Here is a 27,163-nt window from a genome sequence, read left to right on the forward strand (position 1 = left end):
TATTTTCAAAAGAAACATCCCAGAGAATCCTCTTCATAAGACAGCTATTAAAGAGACTTTCTTTACCAGAGAGAAATATCACTATTAAGTATTTAATAGACAGGATTACTTCATACTTCACTTTCATGTTTATATTATGGTTATCTTTCATATTTCTATTCTTCAGTAAACCAGCTTGATACATTCATTCCTTTTTGAGAGTTGGTCTTAGTCACCAGAGTCTGTTCACCAAGAACCATCTGTTCCCCAAGATTTCCCTCCTACACACCACAGTAGAATTACGCCTACAACGAGTTTCTTCTGTTAGGAAAGAAATGACTATATAAGCTAGGTGACATGAGTCCCTAGGGAGACAACACCAGTACTCACGTCTTTGCTCATAATTATTTTAAAGCCTGCAATACCCACTTCTCAAGGACCAGCTCTGGAGGGTAAGTGAACCTGTTGGCCTAACTCTCCCGGAGTCATAATTTAATCCTAACCATAATTTAACGATGCTTTAGATCATGGTGGTATCATTGCAAACAAGAAGATTTTCAGAAGAGAAATGGCATTTATTGTTACTTCTTTTTGATATTACAGCTTAGGAGCCCTAGTATCTCACCAGTGTATGAGGCTCAGCTATGCTTTTGGAGCTGAAATTGATCTAGCATTGCTGCTAGAATGAAAACTAATATAAAGAAAAGGTGTCCTGGGGAAATTAAATGTAGTGCCTGCTGAAGGTTAGGAACACCAAACAAGGTGTAGCCAGAGAAATTATACAGGAATGCAAGAACTACTATGTAGCAACAGATGTAAGGTGCATTTGTTTTTAGCCCCCACCTGACACAGGTGCAAGGGATGTTTCAAAGCAAGATAAACTTGGCACTGGGCAGCTGGGGAATCATGTCTTAACAGTTAGACCTCATCCTTTTTCCTTAGGAGGAAGGGACTGCTTTAAGTGTTTAAATCTGTGATACAACCCCAACACTCTATACATATTTTACTCATACTATATTTTTTATTCATTGGAATGCTTAGTACAGCTTGAAACCTCATTTAATTGTCTCAATAACAATGTATACAATTAATTTCAAAATCCAATTGTTCTTCAGTAACATACTCTCCTTTTTCAGTGTTAAATCTACTTTTACTTTCACTGAATATCCCCTTATCTGGGTACTGACTTCATCTTATTTTGGTTTTATTTATTTTTAGCATAGATGTCTTTGGCCACTCTGGTTTCATTTTCTGCTGATTCTCCTGATACCAGGGATTTGAACACCTATTAGTGCATGAGCAATCTGTCAAGTATACAAAGCTGATTGCTTTCCTAGAGAGCATCAGCATTCCAAGGAACCCAATGTTTCAATAAGCCCGTGGCCCATGAAAAGACAGTTTTTATTTTTTTATTTTTTTTAAAGAGGATGCTTTCAAAGCTATAATATGAGTGGCCAGGGAATAATATTGCTTGATGTTCCTGAACCTTCCAGATTGCATTTGACATGGAAGGGATAGAAGGATAACTAAAGGTCTCCAGATATGTCTTTTGGACTGCAAATAGGTTTTGGTTAAGTATTCCATTAATACGTAAGTATTATGTAGCCTTCTTTTTCAGTAAGTTCTTTATAAAGAAAACCCATATAATTTTTCAGAGAAGAAAACAGACACCTAACTTTGACATGACTTACCCAAGGTCACATCATTAAGAAGTAGAAGAACTGGGAAGAGAACGCAGCTATTCTAAAACCCTTCTGGAGGTCCCACTCCTTCCTTAACTGTTTCCTTCACAAGAACTGCCATTTGAGAGCTATGTTAACATTAAAATTATGGCACAGACTCAAAATCAAACCCATGTTCACAAAAAAAAAAAAAAAAAAACAACAAAAACACACTGCACACATTTTAGGATTAGGAAGATTATTTATTTGTAACTGGAGCATAAGAAATTATGTTAAATAAATGCAGGATACATTGGAGCGAATAGTAACAAACTCAGATGACAGACCTGTGAAAGAACCTATTCTTTTCATAAATGTGACAAGCTCTCTACTTTAGATGTGCATTGTTATGCTGCTGATTGTGAGGAGACCACATGCCTCCAGGGAGCAGAAAGGGGAAAGCAAATGGGTGAAGCAGAGCAATGCAAGCCTAAGAGAGTACTAGCACTCTGGGGAACAGTTAAAGGTGGTGTTAGCTGGGGAATGCCTCCACAGGCCTCTAAACAGGCTGGGAAGATAGCTCATCCCCAATCCAAGTTTATAAAGAAAGAAGATACAAATCACTGCCCTACCGGATTACAGGAAGAAGAAGTGGGGGAAAGGGATGGAATGAGCTACAAAGAACCTGCTGCATGTTGTTGAGTGTGCTGACAAGTATGTAAAGAGAAACAGGAAGGTACAAACAAGTTTAATGTGCAACTTTCCTATCTGCCGATTAAGCTCTAGGCAGAAAGAAAGTCAAAAGTTTGCAAATACAGTTAACGGAAGATGCATATAACCTCTACTACTTTTATACTTTGCTCTTTAGGCCTTTTTTAACCCCATAAATGAGTTTCAACCTATTCTAAATAAGGAGCTAATATTTATTTGGAGGGAAATTGCCTAAAGGCAGAAATCCTAATGTGTTCTGCAGAGGTAACATAGTTACAAAATGTGGAAATTGACACTATGTGATCCAGCAGTTTAATTTAAAAACAGGCAAGAATGGTGAAAACTGTTGTCAAAGGATGACATGGGAGAGAGACTGAGGAGAGACCAACGTGTGACTGAGGCAGACACTAGCAAATTAAATAAATATATGTATACCAACTTAGGCACAAAATCAGAAGAATCTTCCCTGTAATTCACATATCAACACTGAGACTGCTATGTCAACTCTTATTTGATACAGTATGGATCCCAAATCAGCACTGAAGTAGAAGTGTGATGGTACACGAAAAACAATCAATCTCAGATTTCGAAAGCACCCCTTCAAGAACATTTCATACAGCCGATTTTGTCTAAATGAGCTGGTAGCATGCAATTGGATTAGGCTAAATGTGTGTCACTGCTATAAACAGCAGCAGGGAACCAACGTCTTAGGACTCGTAGAGCTTGTTCTTTCATGTCTCCTTCAGTGGGAGGTTAACCTTTGCACTTTATTACAGACATAAGTAAAGCTTCAGTTTAGCCACAACTTTGGGCCTCTAACATCAAAAATGTTTGCTTGCTTTTGCAATAGTTGCTCAGCCTCCACACTCTCATGCCAAATAACAAATCAGGTATGTTCTCTCAAAAATCTTTTTGGAACCTCCCCAGGAAACTTGCCATAAATTTTATTTTGAAAAATTACTTATGAATGCATATCTTTTGCAACTGATTCCATCCAGCACAAAGAGTCATTTAACTGCATGTATTTCCATGTAAAAGCTACGACTTCTGCTTAAATTATTTGCTTTCTCCTATTGTCACCTGGGAAATGTTCATCTTTGAATCAAAGATAAACAATGTACAGGCTCAACAAACAGAAACATAACCACATTTATGTGCACCTACTTCAGGTTGCTTATTGCTATTTAAAATACAAAATGGCACACGTGGAGAGGTAATATCATGTACAATTGACTTTTCTGTTAAATTTAAAATTAAATATGATAGATTTCGGATTTCAGCTTGGTTTCCAAGGCAATATTTCCAGCTACTGTTGTTGGTGGTTAACGGATGAATGTGAAGCCCGCGATTTCCTTTGTTCCTGGTCCCCTGGTTCGATTTCTTTTATCATCCAGTCTTCCCTACTGAAATACATGCTAATACATGTATTAGGGGGAAGGATTTCCTCATACATTCAAAATAATATACATTTTTTCTCCAAACAACCTCCCTAAATGAAGGGCACTCAAAGAGGTGTAGATTAAAGGAGAATAAATGAAATTAACATATTCAAATTATTTTCAAATATGATATCCAGATTTGTATACGTACAAGTCTGCACAATGTTGATAAATATCTACTGGAAATAATCTACAATTTTACTATTTATCCCTAACAAGCAGATGGACTCCCACATTGCCATTTTCAGGAGCAGAAACGCATTTCAAAACCAAAATGAAACGAGGAAGAGATCAAGAATACATGTGCAGGTTTTTAACCGAACATGCTGTCACTAAGATGACATTTTACAACCCATTCAGATGGCTGCATTTTCTACAATTACAGCATTATGGGATGACAAGGACTGCAAAAGAGCAAGAACCAGCGCCACTGCTTTCTGAAGACAAGGGGCAAAACACACTGGAGAGCATATATAGGACAGGAAGCATGTCCCAGCTCCACAGGCAGGGCCTGATCCAGGCTGGAGGCCTGGTCCCTTCATGATTTTGTCTCTTACTAAAAAAACTTGGTTGGTAAAGAGAGATAGAGGACAGCTATATAGTTGCATGCACATAGAAAGGAAGCCTTCGTTGCGTTGTTTAATGAAACTACACAGACTCAAAAGTATATCGCTGCTGTTTCTACTTTTGTCTTTACTCTTTCTTGTTGCCTTTGCAAGTGAAATATGGGGGATCATGGTGGTTCCCCTCCTCTTCCCAGGGAGAAGGGGGTTGGATCTCTTCTTCTTCCCAGGACATTCACATGAGCTCAGGCCATTGTATTTTTGTTCCTCTTTTACCTTTTCCAAAACCTCTGTAGTGGCAGAAGGCTGGCTATAGCTCTTTTAAAAGACACTATTAATAATGTCCTTCGGACACTAGAGAGGATTTCTAGGAGCTATTTCCTCTTTGCCTAAGTAACACCTAGCCTCCCTCTTAAAACATGTCAGTCATAAAATAAGAACATACAGGAGCTGCTTTTTATTAATTACAGTTCATCTTCCCCGGGCTGCAATATGTTCTCTTCAGAAGTGCCTTGCACTGCAATTGCCCCAGCTCATTCTTTCTACAAAATCTAAACTACTCCCATCTAAGTTGCATACCAGTAAACATTTCCATCTGCTGTGTATAGATGCCTTTTGCATACATTTGATTAAAAACCTCAAGATTTCTCTTCCTGGGCTATACGCAACGTGTCAGTTACTTTAATGTCACAGAGGCTGCCCTATGACTGTCTGAGCAGCTCCTGGATGGGGTGGGAGGGCGAGGTACCTATAAATGTTCCATCCTGTCCTTCCATCGCACTCTCCAGGATACCTTCAGCTCACTCATCCTGTAATGATTCAGTGACAAACTGTGCCTAATAGTTTCAGAATTAGTGAGAGACAACCCTTGGCTGTGTAAAAGCACAGACAGCAATGCTACTATGAATTGAACCTGACCTTGTGAAATGACTGACTTAATTCCTACAGAGCACCACACACACTCTGAATTTTACCTTTAGACATTCATAATTCAAAAAAGAAAGGCTGCTGTGGCCGTTCCCCTCAAACTTGTGCTCTCATTTTTTATTGCTGATATTCTCAGCTAATGCCCTTCTCTACCCCTTTCCTCATACGATATGTAAACAGATTTAATTTCTGAGGTCTTTACTGAAATGAAGAAAAGAATAGAAAGGGAGAAAGGGTAATATTTATTTTATTTCTCCAGAAAGCTGATTAAAAAGTCTTCCTTTGAAGCATGGTTCTAGATACCAAAGGAAATACAAACAGAAATGATCTGTGCTCTCAGAAGGATGGCTGAGAATGAATGCAGGCTGGTTGAGCTGAGGGGGTATCTGATGTTGTCACAGGATGATGACAGAATTAGCATGTCACTATAGTGTAGACAACAGAGAGACCACATCTGGAGGCAGCACTTAAGGAAGGCTGCTTGTGACCTGAATGGAGATAATTTCATGGCACTGCTGTTCTCAACTTTTCTTGTCCTGACTGGACAGCTCCATGGGCCAGGGAGACTGGGATCTTACCAGTAACCCCTGCACCCCCCCAGTGCTGCCTATCAGGTCACACTATCCCACAAATCCTAAAGCCCAGCATGCTGAGGTCTGCTCCTAGCACGCTCACTTATAGGCAACTGTTACATTTTTTCTAATCCAGGATGCTCCTCCCTTACTGTCCTTGATACTTCTTTGTTTTGGAGGTAGTAAATGCTGTTTTATTACCCATTTCCTTTGCAGCAGGTGTGTAATGGTGCTGTAAGAGGCACAGATAGAGGAGGGCTGGACAAGAACAATGTGAAGTCAGGCATTGCTCCCGTGGTTTAAAGGCAGAGGGAAATGCCTTACAGACAGGTTGGCTTACCCCCCCCTTTATACCACCTAACCCTCACCTTTAACCCAGCTGAAGTCTTTTTTAGAAAATGGAAAAATCTCAAACTTTATGTAGGCCTCTGGAGTTTTCCTTTCTGAACAGACCAAGAGCTTCAGAAGAAGCTGAAATATAAAGTTTTTCCCCAGTCTGCCCATGAGAAAAGACTGAGAGCCTTCCCTTCACCCTTCACCACCAAGAACATGATGGAAGAGTTAACAGTGCACTGGTTGATACAGGCACAGTGACTATACAGGTAAAAACATATACTACCACGTTAGTAATGTCATATTGTCAGGGTTTCTTTTTCTTTCTTTTATTCCCACTGAGATTTTGCTTAGAAACCTTTTCTCTTTTAACTGGCATCCTTATGTTATCACTAGCAGCACTTAAAGCTTGATTCATCCCTGGTCATACAATCCATTTTAAACAATCTACATGGGTCTGGGGACTAATCTATCAAATTTCGATACAGTGGCATGGTAACAATTAAAAATAGAGATCCTGATAAATTTTAACATTTAACATTGCTCTAATTTTATCACAGTATGAATCCATTTAGAATGATCCAATTTAGATCACCTGGGATAACAGTGAACTTTTCTAGTCATGCCATACAAACATTAATGTTAGAACATCATGAGGGTTCACCTAAACTAAAAATCAACTAAACTTGATGCAGATATTTCAATGTTATGGAAGAAGTAGTGATAGGATAGGAATAGTATAATCAATTAATACTAGTCAATACTGGAAATGCTATAGGAATAAGAAGCTCTCATTTTGCTTAAACCATGCAAAATTTGCATGGTTGATAGTGAAGCAAATATTACAAAGGCTCGTTTGTTTCATGCATTTTGGTTCTCAGTGTGATGTACCTTTTACTTACAAATGTGAGTGCATTTGCAGTGTACATCAGAAGATGGGAACATGTCCATCAACTAATTCCTTTGTAGTTTACTTATGGTTAATATTTTACAGCAAATTAATATTAAATACACTCCTCTCTGATAAGATACCGACCTGAAGGCAACACCTTCTCTTTCAAGGCTCCTAAGGAAATGATAACCTTTGAAATTTGTCAGCTGTCTGATGTAAAAACTGAAAACTGTCTACATCAGGCAGTTTAACAACTGATCTATATCTTTATTACCATAACTTCTCATTGCAGATATATATAACACCTAAGCCACTCCCTGACAAACAAAAGAAAAGTTGTTCTAAGCCCTGAAGTAGAGTGAGCTCAGCATATCAAGTTACTGATGTAGTCCTACTGGAAAGTCTTCTCAATTGGATGAAACTCAAAACACATAGAATTATTCCTGTTAGTCACCATGGATTGCATAGCTGCTCTACCTGCAGCGCACCTGAGTTGTGTATTTGACCTACTGTTTTGCTACTTTTTTTTCTATGTGGCAATAAATTTTACAAGTGCTAGTCACCCCCTCCTCCCCCCCCAACTGCTAAGACTACTACTATGGCATTCAGATTAAGTGCTAAAGTAACTTAAATGGGGTAGACAGAAAACCTCAAAAGATATCAGTGAAGGTGATGGCTGCCTCTTACTTTGCAAGCTAGGCTATTTAAAACATTATTCAACACTTGACAGGGCACAGGAGCATAGCAAAGGAAACAGAAGATCAGTGTCTTAGCAAGGTGGACAGTGCAATGTGTACAGACCAGGGAACAGCACACTGCTCAGCAGCACATTTAGTGCCATCGCTCTGTTGCCTCATTTCAGAGGTGACATACATCCAGCCATACATGCACAGCACATCAGCTTAGACAACTGCCAAGATATAATTGAGCGCTCTACGTGTGAACATCCTTGTCCAGTAGCTCCAAACACACTGAATAGTCAGGATAACTCTTTGGGAAACACTCTGGGACAGATGCACTCTGACTGGCTATCCCTAAACTAATCAGTAGAAGTTGTGAAAGCTCCCTAGCCATAAGCACTTAATGCAAGCTGCTTTAGTTGCATAAACTTTACTTGCAAGTTTACATTGCAACTTGCAATTCCCATTACTGGAGAATGGGAAGTAAGTGAACAAGCAGGTGCAAACCATCACCTGCATGTAATGAATAGCATTTTGTATCTTGGGTTTAGACTAGAAGATGTATACTCATTTCTTCTGAGTTTCACAGACTGTATGTAAAACCACAGGCTGCTGGTAGGAAACAGCAGCTCCCCCCCCCCCCGTTTAAACTGAGACCTCCAAAAGCACCTGTGTTGTTAGTGAGAAAAACAAGCTGCAAAAGCACAGGCTAGTGAGGAAAGGGAAACAAGAAGCACTGTTGGCTATCACCCAAATGTGTTGATGGCTCAATGTGAACAGAAACAGAGATAGCAGGCCCCGAACTTCAGCAAATTCACCTTTATTTTTTTTCCCGTCTGCAATGATGCACTGAAATGGCAAAGAATTTACTTACTGTTGACTGCAGTTGCTGGGGTATGTGGGAGGAATGGGTGACCTGGCAACACTGATAGCTGAAGGAGACATGAAAAAGGAACCGAGCAGATGATGGCTGTAATGCTCTACATATCATTACATGGAAAACAGAAGTAGAACTGGGCACAGAATTCGGGTCAGTGTTGACTTGGAAATGTAATGGTGCAGCCAGAATGTTAGAGTGATGTAACCAAAACTTTCCCTGGAAATTTCTGGGGCTAGGGGAAAGTTCTAGGAAAATATGTTTCTGGACCCTAAAGCAGCAAACCCTGCTTGTTAGAAAGAAATGGAAGAAGTAATAGGGGAAGGATGCATACTCTTCCAAGCTTCAAAATGAAGGGCTGAAAGGAAAAATTTTGGAAGGCTGACAAAATGATTGTGTTTCAATGCACCTTGAAGTTCAAGGCCTCTGCACTGTTAAGAATGGTTACAGTCCTCTCACTCAATGTACTGTGCACATGGAAAAAACTGACAGAAGAATCTAATTACCATGCCCTAAGGCTCAGAGAATTTCCATTGATAAAACTCCTTCAAAATCATAAAGCTGTTACGTTAAAAATTCTGAACTGCAGTAAACTTCATTTATTCTTTATTTCTTTGGTATTCAGGCTACAGTTAGAGCGTCCTGATGCCCTTTTGGACATCACTACCAAAATGTTGACTTTGACCACAGTTTGTATTTCTGCTCATGCTAGAACAGAGACAAGCAGAATCAGTATTCAGAATTTCTAGTAGAAATCAAGCTTTTAAAGGATCAGATACATTGGATTAAAATATTAGAATGAGAGAACATGCCACAGTATTTTTTGCATGTGTATTTTAAAAAAAGATTTATTTTTCCTCTGAACTTCCATGCTTTGATTGCTTGCACATCCTTTCTTAGTGTAAATCTGTCAAATGCTCTTTATGTTTAAATAACTATTACTTGATGCTTGAAAGAGATGCTAAATCAATATCTTGCCATACATTTATGAAGTGATTAAAACATTATATTAATGCCCCAGAAATTAAAAGTCATTTTGATATTTCATATGGAATGCTAAGGACTAACACTTTAAATCAACGTAAAAATTGGAAATCAAAACCTGGCTGTACTTTCTTTAATAAATAAGAGCATAAGCCCTGCGCAGGGACAATAGGGACAATCCCTTCCTTGAAGATCTTATATGATGACAAAATGGAGCAGATGAATGAAACAAAAAGATGGACACGAAGACAACAGTCTTGTCTCTCAGTCCTTTCAGCAAGTCTATATTTGTTCTACACCTCTTTCTGGATATGCCTAGACATGTTCAACATCCCTGTCAAAATTCTTATCTACAGTACAGATTATCTCTGCAGGCAATTTCTATGTTTTCCCACTTTTTGTGACACAGAACACATGTATGGTTCTGTGCCCTTTTTGCCACCACAAAACAAACCAAAACAAACCAAAACAACACAAAACCAAAACCCCCCAAAACAAGAAAACACCCTCAGTTTTTCTACTATCTTGAAAATAATACAAAAGTAAACACAGTTTTCACAGAGGAATATTTGCATATCTCAAAGAAGATATGGTATGGATCTAAATCTAAGAAAACAAAAACTAAACCTAATCATAAACTAAATCTAAGCCATTCTGACTAAATTGTATGTAGTTGCTTAGGTTAAAATCTCACGTGTCATTATTGTCTCTGTACAATTTCCTTAATGCCATATGGCTTTGAAGGACAGATCATCCCAGCCTTCCCAGAAGTCAAAATGAAAAAGGATGAGATACTTTTTACATATTGTAAAGATGCAAGCCTGGAAATTCTTAATCCTTCTCTCTTTCCCTGGCAAAATACAAATCCCCAAATTGATGTTCTGCTCTCCTAGGATCATGCATACAGAGACTGTGTAACATGGTAGGTAGTCAGGTAAAAATGGTGATAATATTTTACAAGAAGTTAGTAGTTCCACCTCCACGTTCTTAGAAATTTGGTTAATATCCTTTGAATAGAGTACCCAAAAAGCTGAGCTGCACCTTGTGTATGAAGTATTAGAGAGAAAGCAGCTAGCAAGAGAATATTTGAATAAGCAGTCACACAAATGAGCTCTAAAACCACATTCTGGTTGTCCTGCGACTGTGCAATGTGGAAATCTGGTGGGGTAAAAACTTCTACCCCTAGCATATGAGAAGACATCACAACAGTATTCTCTTCATGGGTGTACCCTTCTCCAAGGCTCACACACTTACAACATCTTTTCTAACTTCAGGTGTCTAAAGGCTCAGCATTCAGTCTAAGATGCTTCCCAGATTGGGCTAAACACTTTGGACTAAGTGCTGGTGTACTTAAGCTACTTTAATTTCCTGTCTGAATCACAGTCCAAATTACCACTGAAAGTCCAGCCCCCCTCCCACAGCAGTTTCCTGTCTGCTGGCACCAGCCTTTGAAAGCCACATCAGGAGCTGGACCAGTACAAGGAGGAGTTAGATTTTTAGCCAAAAAGGGTTTTCTTGCTATCGTTGTCAGGTTTGGGAGTTCTTTGCCATCCTCCCCACTGGTGGTTAGAGAGGGTTGCCTGTGGATTTTCAACCAGACCAACTACTTACCTGATTTGTTATAATATACTCACGCATAAGGGCTAACAGCAGCATATGGAAAGTAGACAGATTATGTGGCACATGGTGAAACCCATGCTTTTTGTTGGAGCCACCAGGAACGTTGTTTGGCTCAGGTCAACCACAAAACTGCGCCCTTTAAGTAAATGCCTCTTTTAGAGGCTAAAGCTAGGGAAGATTAACCTTGCTATTAAAGGTCTTTGGCTTAAAGCCATAAATCAGACCTCATGAGACAGGAGTTCCAGTACTTTCTTTGCCACTGATGGGCTCTGGTACTTGGCACTTGCTTCAGTAAAAGACCTAAGCAGGTATTTTATTTAAAACTAATTAACTATAATGGAAACTCGCATCAAGTTTTGTATTAGGTCTGCTTTTGACACATAGGGTCTGTAAGCTACACACCTATCTTCTCCCTCATTAAAACAAGGAGAATAATATTCATTTATCTGACAAAGAAGTGGGAGAATGAAATTATGATTCAGCCGGTTACTTCAGTAGATGTCCTAAAGTCCTAAGAGTACAAAGTTCTGGTATGTAGCTTTCACATTTATAAATTAAAGCAGGTACATAACCTTTCACTGAATTAGACCTTCAATTACACCAGACTTCCAAGCATGTCTTTGACACCTTCGGTTGGAAGCTGTATGTTAGTATTTTTAACTGCACTACATCTATTTTAATCCTTTTTCTGTCCACTCACTTCACTATCACCAATTGCAGTACTTCCTTTGACTTAGAACACACTGAAAGGATATGCCTGATGCCCTCAGGAGTGCCTGTCCAACTACAGCTTGTTTAGGGAGTAGCCTCTTGCACACAGAAACTTACACTGCACTTAAACTGCAAGAGAGAAAAAGCAAAGAGATGTATGAAAAGACTAGGGGAAGCTACCAGCCCTCAGGAGGGCAGACAAGCAGAATAGTGTTATTTCTCCATTTCTCCTCTCCAACTTCTTAAGTCAGATGTTATTTATAAAGGCACTGACAGTTGTCAGTAGTCTAGCAGAGAGAATGCAGTATAGCCTGGAGACTTTTTTTTTTTTTTAAGTATTAAACAGGGCAGGTCCCAAGACAAACCCCAAGGCAATTCTACTTATAACTGGATTCCAGGATTCCATGATGATTAATCACTGCTTTTGCAGTCTGACTGGCCAGCCAGAATTATTCCCTCACATCTTGACTGTAACATCCCAATCTGGATATTGGCATACTGTTGGGGGACTATGTTGAAAACTTTGCTAATGTCAAGGTTACTCTCCCTTCGTCTACAATTCAGTCATTTTATTACATTACACAATGAGGTTGGTCACCATTCCCAACTGTCACTTTCTCCTTCACACAGTCAGAAATGGGTTCCAAGAAAACTCACCCTGTGATTTTTTTTTTCCAGGGACAGAAATGAAACTGCCTGGTTTACAGCTTCCTGAATTGTCCTTCCTGACCCTCCTGTTGATGGGTGCAACACTGTCCCTTCTCCACCCACAAGTGTCCTCTAGAATCTAGAATATCTAGAGGCTTCTCACATAACTGAAATGCATAGATTTTCATACTCTCTGCCCCTGTAGAAAATATATTTGCTATAAAAAATACTTAAAACAACTAAAAATGCATTATTAAAAGCCAGCTTCCCAGAGGTCACAGTATGGACCCTAGCTTGCAAACGGTCCACATACAATTGGGAATCAAACATTAAGGAGAAAGTGTGCTTTAAAGCATGGATACAACATACTAAGAGTTCAGATTTCTAAAAGGTTAATTCCTTTATGCAAACAGCCTCTCCAAACAGAAATCTACATGAAAATGTTTTTCCTGCTCCTCTGTTGAAAATTCTCACACCTTGTATTAAAATGCCCTTTCTGATCAGCTCTTGAATTATTTACAGATGGATAATTCATGTGGCTTGTTACTTGGGTGTGGGTTCACATGCAATACCAGAGCAAATGCAGTAGTCGTACAGTTGCATCCTCCTGGTATTGTGAAATGTGACCTTACCACTAGGTGCAGAGGTGGTCACCACAGAAATCGGTATGAGAAAACCTTTTATTACCATGCTGCACCCCTGCTGTATTTTCTCACAGCCTATTTTCTTACTATTTTTTTCTTCCCTACTTGGAAGACACTGACTGTTTATCATAAACACTAGATTATAATATGAAATACATATAACTCCCAGTATTATAAACAATTGTAATGCCCAGTAAAGCTCTGCTTGGAGAGCTCAGGCTCCTGTTTTGTTGAGCTCTTTTGTAGCATGAAGGCATGAAAACAGAATATAGGGTTTTGCAGATAGGAAAACAAAATAAGGGACTATGCCCTAAACTAACCTCTGAAACCACTTTGTAAAAATATGATGGCAACAAAAGAATACAACTAGCAGAGTAGACGAGAGATGTGACTAAGTACATGAAAATGCAGACTAAATGTACACACGCAGCTAGCTAGCATCAAGTTGTTTTTTTTAAAAAACAATATGTAGATATTGTTATTTATATTTCAGCACTGTCCCATCTAGAAATCAGTACACCATGCTCAGCCCCTGCCTTTAAACCTTACATCGTGGTACAATCATACACAGACAAATGAAAGTTACTGGAATCAGTAATTTCTGCTCTCAAATGCACACCTCCAACAAGCTACGGTAGAAAAATGATGACCACAACTGTTTGGTAAATTTTGCTGTTCTAGCGACTGACCCTGTATCTTGCTGTTATCACAGATACAACATGCTATGCATTGCAGGCATACTGAATCACAGAATGGTTGAGGTTGGAAGGGACCTGTACAGATCATCTAGTCCAACTCCCCTACTCAGGCAGGGTCAAACCTCTACCTTTGTCTCAGTCTGGTGTCTTCATCCTTTATTAATTCCTCTTGGTGCATCCTCTGCCCCTGTGCTCTTGTCCTGTTCTGTATTTTTGTAATCCTGTGCTCTCTTAAGCATTTCAAAGTGTTATCACTGTGGGAGCAGATTAGCACTAGCATCAGTAGGTTTCCCAACTCTGACTTTTTCTTACTACCTCTAATACTAAACAAGTTACTGATTCTCTAGTCTCAATCTTTTGACCCTACCAGTTTATCTTCTGACAAATCTGAACTCTTCCATCGCCACTGCCCACCAACTGCCAGCTGGGGGATATTTTAGGAATAAATCATTTATATTTCATAAATCCTATCGTTAAGTAACGAGCCACATATTTGGCAAAACTCACCCAATTCAGTCTGTATCTACACGGAACAAAATTATGTTAATGCTTCAGCAACATCCAGTTCAACATGACCTTCCTGAATTTAGGATAAAATTAACCCAAACTACAGAACAAGAATGACATGCCAGTGAGAGACACACCAAATCCCTCCAAAGAAAACAAATACTGCAAGGCTCATAAAATACTTCTCATCACGATACCCAGACTCTTATTCAGGTACCTGAGTATCACAGACTCCACCACCACAAAGTCCTAGATCAAATCAGACTTTCTTAGAAGCCACGACCACATTGTTTGCTGCAGATTTCCAGCAGATTTGCTGCTATTTTAGCTTTTTACTGGTTAGGTGAAATAAACTCGCAGGACACAAGAAAAGAATGGAAATCACATAATTCCATCTCAAGAGAAATACAGACACAAGCAGTGACAGCCAAGTAGGGACAGAGAGCATGAAACCCTGCGACATTAATCAAAGCACTACCTGACATAGCATGGTGGTGCTAGGGGCCGTGATGTAGGAAAACATTCAAACCCAAAAGTAACACTTGGAAGCAGGTGTCTTACCACTAGGATTTTAAAAGTGGAAGTCTATAGTAACTAAACAAATGTGTCTGCTGTTAGGATCAAAATCAGTCTGATAATTTTTTAACAGAGTGCATGAGGCACGTGTAGACTTTAAAAAAACAATCAAAAACTCACCACCAACTCGCTAGAAGAGCAATCCTTTCCCTTTACCAACTCCAGATCAAACACAGGTCTGGTCACAAATGATAGGCTCTGGACAGCTACCTCCACAATCCAGAATGTGGGAGTAACACGTTTTCACAGAGTTAGCAAGGTTCCCTTCCACAAAATCAGACCAGCTTACTCTGAATTTTGGCTGCCACCAATCACTTGCTGTTTGTAATCATGCCATCATTCACATTTAAGTACGAACGGAAGAGCTGCTTTGCTGCAGCAGTTTTTCTTTCAAGAAGCCAAATTAATTTACAACAAGCTAACACTAATAATACCCTTCCCCCTCTCCTTCCATTTCCCTTATTAGAAATTAAAAAGTGTAATGCAAGCCCCAGAAAATTACCAAGAAATGATTTTCCCACTTGGGCTCCCTGGCACAATTCAGACATTTTGATTTGCATCTGCAATCATGTGAGTCAGAACTTCACATTTTTTAAATAAATAATTCTCCCTAATACATTTGGCAGTCCTAATGGGTCTGGTAAACGAAATGAAAATAATAGGCTAGATTTTCTAGTCTAAACTGCAGTGGAAGGTGACCTTCAGTCAACTTTTAAGGTCTCTGGTCTTGTAGGGGATCAATTCTGGGTCAGCCTTTTGGTACTTCTTTCAGCTGTCAGTACCTGCACCTTATGATCACCTTCTTAGCAGCCACAGGATTCTGCTGTTCAGGGTTACCCTATGACTGCTTTCACTCTTTCAGTCATAGTGCCATGGACCAGGAGAAGGGTGATGAACATGCAAGCATGGTGGCTCTGCATGAGCCAGCCACTTTGCTTTGCATGCAGGAAGCCTGGAAGACCAAATACTCTGGACTGCGCATTTCAAGATGTATCAGTGTCACAAGCAGGAGCTCTTTCTAAACCTTACTTAGGGTGAATATTCTCAACTTTAAGGACTCCTATCTCCCCAGTGTTTTAACAACCTTATTTGTAGAAAGTATTATCCAGTGACCATATCAGAGAGCTTTGACTGGAAAGGCAAAATAGAACACAAGATTCTGTGCCACTATATCTAGGGTTTCTTCTTAAGCTGTAAAATTTTATTCACATTAAGCTTTATTTCTTTTTAAGGCATTCTGGAATAGAATTGATTTTAGTGTCCATAATTCAGTGGGCTGGCAGATAATAAAAAATAGGTATGGAAGCCTAGGGTTAAATTTAAGAAAACAGAAAAGCTTTCTTTGAGAAAATCTGGAAGGAGAAGCCTGGGTCAGAATATAATAAATTGGACATGAAGGATGAAACATGACAATTCTACATTTTGTTGAATGACCAAATAGCAAATTTTGCTCCTTGGGTGCTGACTGATAGGTTCATTACTGACCCATTTAAGAAAAAACATAAGCCTTTATTCTTAACTATGATTTGCAGGACAAGATGTTCCCAACAGAGGTTGCCCCAGGTCAGGTGTCCTTATTCAGCCCCAGTTCAATGCAGAACACCCAAGCCTGCATATGACCTTCAGTACACGAGCAGCTCCATTGGCGTCCAGAACAGTTCTGAAGTGCAACAGCCCAAAACAGAATTGTGCCAATTCGCACATGTTAAGAGCCAAGTCACAGGCTCCAGCAAAATGACAAACATTGTTTAAAAACATGTTAGCTGAAGGCCTAATTGGTGAACAGGTCACTTGACAAAATTCTGAACACAAAACATGGCGTGCAGCTGCCTAACAGCTCAGCTTTCCTATGTGCCTGAGCAAAACACGAACACTGGAGAAATTTGAAGGTTACAAAGGATGCCTGACAGTGATGCCTCTAGTGATGTTGCTCCATGACCTTGATGCCAGCACAAGTTACTGGGAAATAGTACTATTTCTGTTACTGACGTAATCGCTCAAGCCTATAAAGTGGAGCTTTTCTCTTCAATGCTTTTTGTGTTTTTCCTGTCCTCTTGAAAACTTCACACCGAACACTTTAAACTCACCTTCACCCGTGCCCCTTTTCTTCCATATCTCTCATGCACACTCTCCCACTTCCTCCACTTTCGCTGCTTAGGACATGCAGCCAACAGTGCTGGTGATATTGAAAGCTTTCTACCAGCAAGGAAAGCGACATCCAAAAATGGATGAATTTCTGGATGGAGAGATCTCTGACTAGCAGAGGAGGGAATTTCTTGGATTACAGAATCTAAATCTTCCCTTTACTCACCTGAAATAAGTCAAACATTGGGATAGGATTTCCATTTTCACCACTTTGTTCCCTTCCAGAAAAATTACACTGAAGGGAAGCCAATTTTGTGCCTGTATGCATTTATCGGGACACCCTGAGAAAAGAGACCCTTCATCCCAGGCCCTGGTACACACACTAAAGAAAAACACATTTAGAAATATTTTCGAATGCCCTGGGTCATGTTCAGACACAACTGTGAGGGCAAAAGAAGTGGATGAGATTACCAATAAAAGTGTTGCGCATCTTGCTTTTGGTTCCTTCCCAACTCAGACACTGCCTATGTTGCTAACGCTCCAAATGTTCCAAGGCTTTTGGGCTGGAGTCAGGCAATGTTGTTTTCCCAGGTATAGGAGAATGATTAAATGCATTTGCATTCCTGTATCAAGCACTTGTTATGTTTAAATCAAACTCAACTGAAGTTGTAATACTGGCAGTAAAATCAAATACTTTTTTTTGTCAGAAAGAAGAAAAACATACAGAACAAAAAGAAAATCCACCACCACTACACAATTTAAAAGACAACTGTAAATTACTTATGTGGGCCTGTCTTCTCTCCAAGGTTTCCTTGGAAATCCACCCTTCACAAGACACTTAACCCTTGGTGTTTTTTCATTTAGCTTTGGAAGTTCCATTGATTTCAGGAGCTAGGCCTTGGATGCAAACCAAAAAGCATGTAGGCATAAATGCAAACTCAAGCAATGTTATGAAGATCCTTTAAAGTTGTAATTCAACTGAAATCCTAGTTTCCTAAATTTTTGATGAGATTTGATGATGAAGAGAGTGCTGTGACTCTTTGGCATGGAAAACAAAAGACTCAGACTCAGGGGGACCATACTAATGTGCATAAATGCCTGATGATGAGAGTAAAGAAGAAGGTGGAGCCAAATTCTTCCCTGGGATACCAAGTGACAGGAGAAGAGACAATGAACAAAGAATGAAATACATGAAATTCTGCCTGAACATCAGAAAGCTGTGTTTTTTATTTTTTTTATTTTTATTTTTTTTTTTACTGTGCTGGTGACTGAACACTGGCACAGCTCTCCAAGAGAGGGGGGTGGACAATCCAACCTTAGAGATAATCAAAATTCAACCGGACATGGTCCTCGCAAAGTAGCTCTATCTGACCTGTTCTGAGAGCAGGGGCGTTGGACTGGACAGTTTCCAGAGGTCCCTGGCAACCTTGGTGATTTTCTGTGCACCTTTTCACAGAATCTGAAAGTGTGAAAACAAGTTAGGAAGGAAAAAGTTTTGCATTTTCATGTTCATAAAAAACTAGCTGAAACTGCAGCGAATAGACTTATTTTTAAAATAATATCTCTGTAGTGTTCTTTGTCAGATTCCCTACTAATTAAAATAGCAAATGAAGTTTTCTGGGAATGGCTACTGTATTGTGACTGTATCAGAGACTGATCTTAATTAGAAGACAAGAAAGAGACTTCATTTTCCTCTCAAACTGGAGAACAGTACCTCTTTCAAACTCTTTATATTAGTGACTGGGAGGAATAGAGAATTACTCAGACCACATGAATGTCTTCATGATGTCATTACAGGTGGAGAGCAAAGGGAATGGAAAAGTTAACTGGCTAAAGGAAAAGGTAATAGCTTAGAGCTCGTTCTGCAAAATAACATATCTGAATAACTTTCAAGAACTGCAGAGAAGAGAACTACTGTAGAGAAGAGAACTAGATGGGTGGTACTCATATGTAATCTCTTCTGTTCAGCAACACAATTAAGACCAAGGGGTAAAGAATAACTTCTGTTTAGTTTAGTAGATATTCATCAACAACTTAATTTGCTTCTTCAATAAATGACCACAAAAATTTACAAGTAACATTTAAGTGGAAGACAAAAGCCTTCTTTCTGGAATACTTCTTGAAAAGAAGTTCTTCAAGCTTCTTGAAAACTCCTCTCCCATACTCCTAAAAGCTCAGTGAAGATGAATGTATTTGGCATAAACTGAAATAAGCACGAAAACATTGTCTGGTCTTCTTGAGATAAAAGAACTGATGAATTCAACAGAGCTATATGACAGGCATAGGGTTCCAGTTTTAAATCAGGTATAACCCTTTTTGTAATCCAGAAATTGTGATATTGATTCACTCCGACGGGCTCTCTGATTATCTTAAGCTACTTCTCCCATCACCCTAAACTACTGCTCTCCTTTCTACTTATGACCAGACTTTTCACCAAAGATTTTTAGTGCAAAGACCTGTGTTTGCATACCTACAGATCTTGAATGTCAAAATAAGGTAAATAAAATATATTACATTGATTTTGGAAAAGGACGATGATTCCTCTTCTCCCTCATCCCTATCAACATCTTTTCCTGTTCTTTTTTCCTTTTCTGTTACTTTTTTTTCCCCACTTCTAACTCCTCAACCCCATTCTCTTCCAGATCCTTACGCTTTCACTAACAGTAAAGCCCCACTCTTCACAATTTTTCTGATGCTTTTTACAATTTTTTCCCCAAGTATTATTTTCTGATAGCCTCTGAAGACCTGCTCTCTTCTCTTTTTTCCACGTCCTGTTGTTTCTTCAGCATCTCTAAGGTTTCAATTCTATTGCAGCCTTTTAAATTTTGCATCTGTACTGCGTTTTCCTCACTCTTAATATTTCCACTGCTGTCACCATTATGTCATAAACTTCTTCACTCTTTTGATCATGACCCATTTCTCTCCCTCTCTCTCCTGTCTTTGAACTTAGCTTGTATCTCTTCTTTTGGATGTCTTGACATTCACTGTAACTTCTCATAACCAAAATGTAAGTCCTTTCTTTAGCAATAGCACCAATTCATTATTTAACTGCTTCCTCTCTCTGTCCCTGAACATTTAATTTGCATCACAATCCTGTCACCTGTATTTTCTCTCCAGCTTTATTAAAAAAACAGGTATAGATACCTCAGATTTTTTTTTTCTATACCTGTTTTTGTATGTTAAAAAAAGAGAATGGACATGACAAAATGTTTTCAAATATGTAAGCTGACCAGTGTTTTCAGAGTGATTGTTGATACTGAAGGACTCAATTTTCAAGATTTTTAAGTTAAAGTATCCCAAAGGGAATCTATCTACAAAAGGGCACCAAGACAAGTCAGACTCACCAGAAACATTCAAAGTTTTTAGCAAAGAAATACATTATATACAGAAAATTAATTAGTTACAATACTGTCACTAATCACTCGCAGAGTTTTGTTCTAAATCTGTAACTCTGAATGCATCTGATCAACTTACATTGATGGAGAAATTGTAAATTATTGTGCAGCATCCATGTGTACTAGGAAAGTATAGGAACTTTACTTGCTACTAGGAAGTAGCAAACTGCACTGTGACTATGGAAGCGTAAGATAAACCTATTTTCTCTGGGAATTTCCTCAGTCTCACACACACATTCATTCTTCCTCAGCTGATCACAGCTTGAATTTACCTGACTGATGCAATGGACAACAATCTCAAACATCACATTTCTTTCCCTTTTTCTCTTTTCATGGTTTCTCCTCTGTTGTCTGAGCATGCATTAACAATAACAATATCTTTTCATTTCCACCTAGCTGTTCTTCCAGCACTTCCACAGAACACAAACTGTGCTGACAGCCTTGCAAATGCAACAGAGAAAGGAGCTGTAGGAAGCCAGGTTCTGCTGAAGCTAATTGATAGTAAGATGGGCCTTTATGCTTCTCAGTTACCCTCCTGGTACACATGGCTTTGCAACACAGAACAGATGAAACAGCAGGTAGGATTGCCAGATCTCTCAACTTAGCTGAAAGCTGATGGGTGAGATTCCACATCCTGAGTCACAATATGGGTTGAATGTGCATCAGGTGAGGAGGAGCTGTCACCATACAAGGCTGCAGTTTGGCACTCACTTTATCACAGTAACCAGAAAAGTCAATGCTACTGCACCTGGCTCATTCCAGATGCCCAGGGTCATGCAGAGCCTGGAGCCAAGGAGCAGCAGAAGCAGCAGGGCTGCAAATATCCAACAGCAGAAAGTGACACTGCGGTCATGCCAGTGAGCTGCATTTTTTGTTGTTGTTGTTGAGTGTGAAAGGTTATCTTGCTGGAAGCACCAGCTGTCTTGTCCTTTTCTTGTGCTGCATGAAGCAGGCTATTAGCTGATTACATGCAAAGAGCTGATTATATACAAAGAAAAACCTCACCAACCTTCTTCAAACACAAACTGGAAAAATGAGAAAAGAGAGAATGAGAAGAGAGAATGAGAAAAAGAAATGAAATAGAACAAGGCAGCAGATGGTGTTAGCTTAGGAAAGAGGCACAGAATGATTCAAGATCCTGGCCTGCATTCATGTCTGTTATGTTAGCATCCCTAAGATTTAGCTCCTCTCTATCATACATTCTACAAGTCATGGAGTCAGCAAAATAAATAAAAACAATTTTTTGTTAAAGTCCCCTTAGCATACAAATATCAAAATTATGTCTGATAATCTACTGACCAAAATGAAGCAAAGCTAAATAATAAAACAGAAAACATCTTCACCTCTGTTGCACACATTCGCAGTTTCCATACTTCTTATTGAGTGAGTGGAATCCTGCTCCATCAACCAAAAGTCTCATTACTCTCTTCCAGGTACTGATGCATACCGCATTGCAGTGGCCACAGCAGATCTAGGGGACACTATTCCAGAGGGAGTGCCACTGCACCGGTTTGACATGGAGAACCTCAACAGCTTATGGTGATGATCAAGATGCATGAGCCCAGGAGTGAAAGTAGGGACACTCACGGGAAGTGGAAGAAGAGACATCTGGCATGATTTGGCTTAATTTATAGGACCGGAGTTCTACTGTGTATTTGCTGATAAATATAACATACTTGATCAGGAAGAATGAAAAGGTGTCTGATAATATTGGACTTGTGTTCAGTTTTCAGACTTGGATCTTATCATAGCACGGGCTTCCAAACAAATCTTTGTAAGAAAGAGGCACAGGAGAGAAACTCTAATATCCACTGCAACTGTTGGCAGCGCGAGGGTAAACTGTAGTTAGACAGTACTAAAAAGCAGTAGCATTTTATAGTATTTCCGGATATATCCTGCAATATCTGCTCCCCATTTTCAACAGCTTCCGAGCCTCTCCTTCTTCCCTTTGAACTATCGGGGATGTTAGCAAGAGTCTTTTCCACTCCCTGCTTTAACTGACCTTTCCAATCAGGAGCTCTGGATGAAGAGACCTGAGAAACAGCCCAGCAACTGCAAGTGACATAAGTCTGATGCATGGAGGGCATGCTCTGCTCTCCCTTGCTGAAAGCTACAAGTGACTCAGCATTAGCTCAGTAATTGCTCTCCAGGGAATTTGAGACATCCCAGTTCCATGCATTCCTGCCTATTTCAGCATGAGGAATCAGAGACAAAGAACACTCAAACATTGCCCTACCTCTGATAAATATACACCTCCCATCAGCTAATGAATAAGACATCTGTCAAGCTTTGCCTTGTGATCCTCATCTATGGACACAATCAAGGAGAAGCCAGCAGCAAAATATAGTATTTTTTTGTGTGTGTGTTTAATAGCTGCTGCCTGTGCCACGAAGACACGGCATTTCATTAAGCACAGGGTAATAGCCTGATTCCCTTGGAGACTTACTGCTGGAAAACAGAACATCTCCATTCATAAACAGGCAAGGTCACCATGCACCACACATTCCTCAACACACACATTCATTTTGGAATTAATGCTGAGATAATTAAGGATCTGCTCATTATACATTTCATATTAATGCAATAACAACTTCATGTAGAACTAATTTTACAAGATCTGACAAAAATGGCATTATGTTACCTTTTGATGCCATCTGTTCATCTACTCCAGAATACATTGCAAAAAAAATCTGATTTCTAATCTTCTAATCATTTTAATATATAATTTTACTCTTCGTGTTTGATTTAGAATTTGAAAAATTCCGGACAAGAAACATTTTAAAAGAACACACTAAGGTATTTGGTTCCTTCACATTGCATCACACTTTCATTACTTATGATTGTTTTTTTCATCAGCAGGAGTTATCTTCCACCATATGCACATGTACATACTATGAAAAAGACAGTTTCACAAGTGTAATACCTCAAAGTTTAAACCCCTATAGACAAAATACATATCATTTTTTTCACAGATTGTGCTAAGAGATATATGAAGAGAAATAAAAAATGATAGGCAATTTCTTTCAAAAATACTGTTAAGTACTACCAGAAATCAAGAGTCCCCGGAGGACATTACCTGAAGAACCTTGGCATTAGGCAGTACAACTAATTTGTAACAATCTAATTCTCTACTTTCATCTTATTTCGTCCTAAATAATATTTTTATCTGCTTGTCCAGAATATTTGGAAGCTGGCAACCTGTTTTTCTCCAGTTTTTCTTTCCTGAAAAACTTACTTTCTGGATGTAAAAATGAGAAATTCCAGAGGATAATACTGGGTCAAGGCATAACGTAGAAGAAGAGTTAATTTTTAAAGTGAATGTGTGATTGGTCAGTAAAGAAGATTACACAAAAGTAGAAAAAGTATTTTCTCCTAAGAACATATACAAGTAACGTATTACATTAAATCCAACATAACGTTGGGCAAAAGAATAATGATGCAGTAGAGATTAGAAATTATACATACACATATAAGGAAGGGAAGGATCTTAATTCTAAATTTTCTGTGCATACTCAAATACATGCATTTTTCATCAGTGATTATGATCAAGAACGTCAAATGCAAATGTTGCATACAGACTTGGAATAAGCTTTCTTGCATTTTTATTTGATATGTAGCTCAGAGGTTTTCCAAACTGGAGAATGCAAACCAAAACTGTAAATGGCAAGTGTACTCTCTAGACTGCGAATAACTCATTGTGTGGTTTAAAGACATACAGCTGACTTAACTGGAAACAATCCGCAAAAATGTTAAGACAATACTTCTTGCACTCTTCACCTACCAAGAATGAATTTCTGGAATTAACAATATAATCTCTAGAAAAGAAAAAAACAAAGGCTGTCAACATTTTCATATGGAAACTGTCTTTGACAAGTCAGGTTTCTGCCTTGGAGAAGCATTCTTCCTGTAAATCCTGGTTTCTACAAAGCCTGTAGCTGGGATTAGCACCAAAAGCAGTTCTTACAGGTGGAGTCAAGAGGACTTGCAGAACTGGGAGGCCAGCCATAGTGCTTTGCAGCCTTCCTCCTGTCACAATGGATCTTTCTGGAACCATTTCCTGATTGGTCCCTTCTGGACAAGACCACTGAGGGAAAATATACTGCACAAATATGCAGCAGACTTCACCTCAGGCCTGACTAAATGAGGTCCTTAGAAGCAGTGTGACCCTTACTGCAAGAGACTGTTGAGATGGTTTAATTGTTCAGTTCAAAATGGACCTAACCTTTGTTGTTGTTATTATTATTAGTTTTAAATGAACATTTTAAAGTGTCTGAGCCTATTTTTTTTCTTAGCCTGTCATTTTGGTAAGTGCCATCCGTGTGTACATCCGTGTATACATTTCTGCATACTTTCCCCAAGGAGGACTGTTGTACTTTCCTATCCCATGGGTGAAGGAAAACTATTCTTGAGGTTACTCCATAGTGTTCTGAGCCTCACCACTGTTCCTTGGACCACAGCATAGCACACCTGACCAGTTCACAACAGGAGTTTTCAAGTTTTTTGTTGTGTGAGATATGCCTGATGGAAATATAGACCCTGTAAACTGAACCAGTCTGCTAAACAGAATTCGCTGTTCCTTGAACTTACAATATCATATTCACATCCTGCTGGTTAGCTGAGGTCTATTTATACATTAACTATGTATAACAGTGCCTCAGCACTGGGGAGCTCACTTCTATATCAGTAACAGAAAATGCAATTACACTAATCAAAGTAAAGACGCTCTCTTCTGTTAGAAACTATTCAGGACCTAATCCTTATCAAGAATCTTTCTTGGTTTTGGACAAAGCCCTCATGTAACATGCTATATCTACAAAAGACATAATATCTAGGTACGTAGAAGAAATGTAGAAGAAATGTTGAACCTCAACACTTTGGCCCTCTCAGTCTTTCTTGAATGGAAGACAGCTGTGTTCTCACAAGAGCCAGTTGTTATCTTATTGCTTTATTTTTAAAAAGAATAGCATCAAAGATACATCCTCCTCCTCCTCAGGGGTCCTGGATGAGTTGTGATCATACCCATTGAGGTTTTTTTTTTTTTTCTTTTGAAGGCTTAGACACTTTCCTCTTCCTTTTACTTATTTGAAAATCACTGAAGCAGTCTGACAAAGGTTCAAGGAGAGGTTATCAAGTCCTGTTTGCTGTTGGCATGCCTAAAACTGCTGACATATGCTAGGAAAAAAAGGGTACATCTAGTACAGCTGCATCAATAAAACAGCTACTAGGGAACCTCACCTAGAGCTAACAACAACACTAAGATGTATTGACAAGCTGAAGAAAAACACAGTAATAGTTATATACAAAATGCAAACAAAGCTTGTAGAGGTCCTGGAAAATAGCTTGGTTCCTGCTCATTTTCTTAGTTATTTAAAAGAAAGAAAACCACCACCACAACAAAACAAAAAAAAATCAAAATGCAAAAAGCCATGTAAGCATGACATATTTGGGACTTTGTTGTTTGATGATGAAAACCATTATCCACAGTTGTCAGTGATGAAAGCTGAAAATGTTCATTGAAAGGAAAAGTAATGAAAAACTGTGCACTTGACAGATTTGCAAAAAAGCAACCAGCATGATGGTTTCCTTTTATAGTACTTATGAAAGTTCTCTTAAACAGGAAAATAATCTATCCTCTACTGAAAACACAAAAAAAATCAAATTGTTGTTGGGCATATTAAAGATTTTTCTAGTTCGTTGTTTGGATGCCTAAACACAATTGAGAAAAAAAGCCTTCTCCCAGCTCTACTTGTTTTTTATTATCTATAATTATTATCTATAAGACTTGTTTTGCCTCCAACTCCAGTAGGAGTGTTTTTCCAGTCAAGCCCTACTCAGAATTTTAAACCAATGCTCTAAAGATATGTTGACATGTCTTGGATTAATTTCAAGTGATTTCTTGCCTCCTAGGGTCAGATCTGTCCCATCCTCTCATTCCACGTTGTCTGTGTACAAATTCACACTAGTGGGAAGCATTAGCTTGAACTCTGCCACTTATCACAGCTGGAGGAGTCTGAGCAAGCTCATGACCTTACCACTGGCTTAAGCTCCTGAGGACCTGGAGTCCCCTCTAGATAACTAGTCTACCAATGTCTCCTTACACATTTCTACATTCAACACAACAGAGGCTTTTGACATCCTAACACTAGAGATGTGGTTCTCACTGGGGTGGCAAGCCACAGGGGTGGAAGTCATAAAGGTCTGTTCTTCAGTTCACAAGGCAGACTTAACTTATGCTTTCTGCAGCAGAAGACCAAAAGTTTGAAAAACTTCCCCCTACTCCCCCAAATGTGACAGTATTTTGTCATTTCCAAAGTGAGGTGAAACTATAGCTGACTTTAGAAGATAGCAGATGCCCTACTGTACTGCAGCAAAGCACAGACATTATATGTTGCCCCTAGGTCTCATCTTCTGAAGCAAGTTTAACACCCTAAGTGCAAGGAGAAGGGTGTAATAGGCTCACTCTGTTTCAATATTTGAATATTATCATTCAAACATAAGTTTTGAAAGTGAGGAAGGAAAAGAGCTAGCTCATGAAAGCAAAATGCCACTTTTCTTGCCAAAAAGGACACTTCCTAACATGGCATGTTTTTGGAAAAATAAATTCTCAGACAGCAATGCAGAAAAAGGAAGAAAAAAGTTATATCATTACAATGTAAAATCC

At 39.0% G+C, this 27,163-nt stretch overlaps 1 protein-coding gene across 6 annotated transcripts in view; it reads right to left on the minus strand.

Annotated features, from left to right (window-relative positions):
* Positions 1-27,163, minus strand: part of FAR2 (fatty acyl-CoA reductase 2) — a 155,967-nt gene that overhangs the window by 55,993 nt on the left and 72,811 nt on the right. The window lies entirely within an intron of this gene.

The sequence above is a fragment of the Cygnus olor genome, chromosome 1, assembly GCF_009769625.2.
Source record: "Cygnus olor isolate bCygOlo1 chromosome 1, bCygOlo1.pri.v2, whole genome shotgun sequence".
Lineage (NCBI taxonomy): Eukaryota > Metazoa > Chordata > Aves > Anseriformes > Anatidae > Cygnus > Cygnus olor.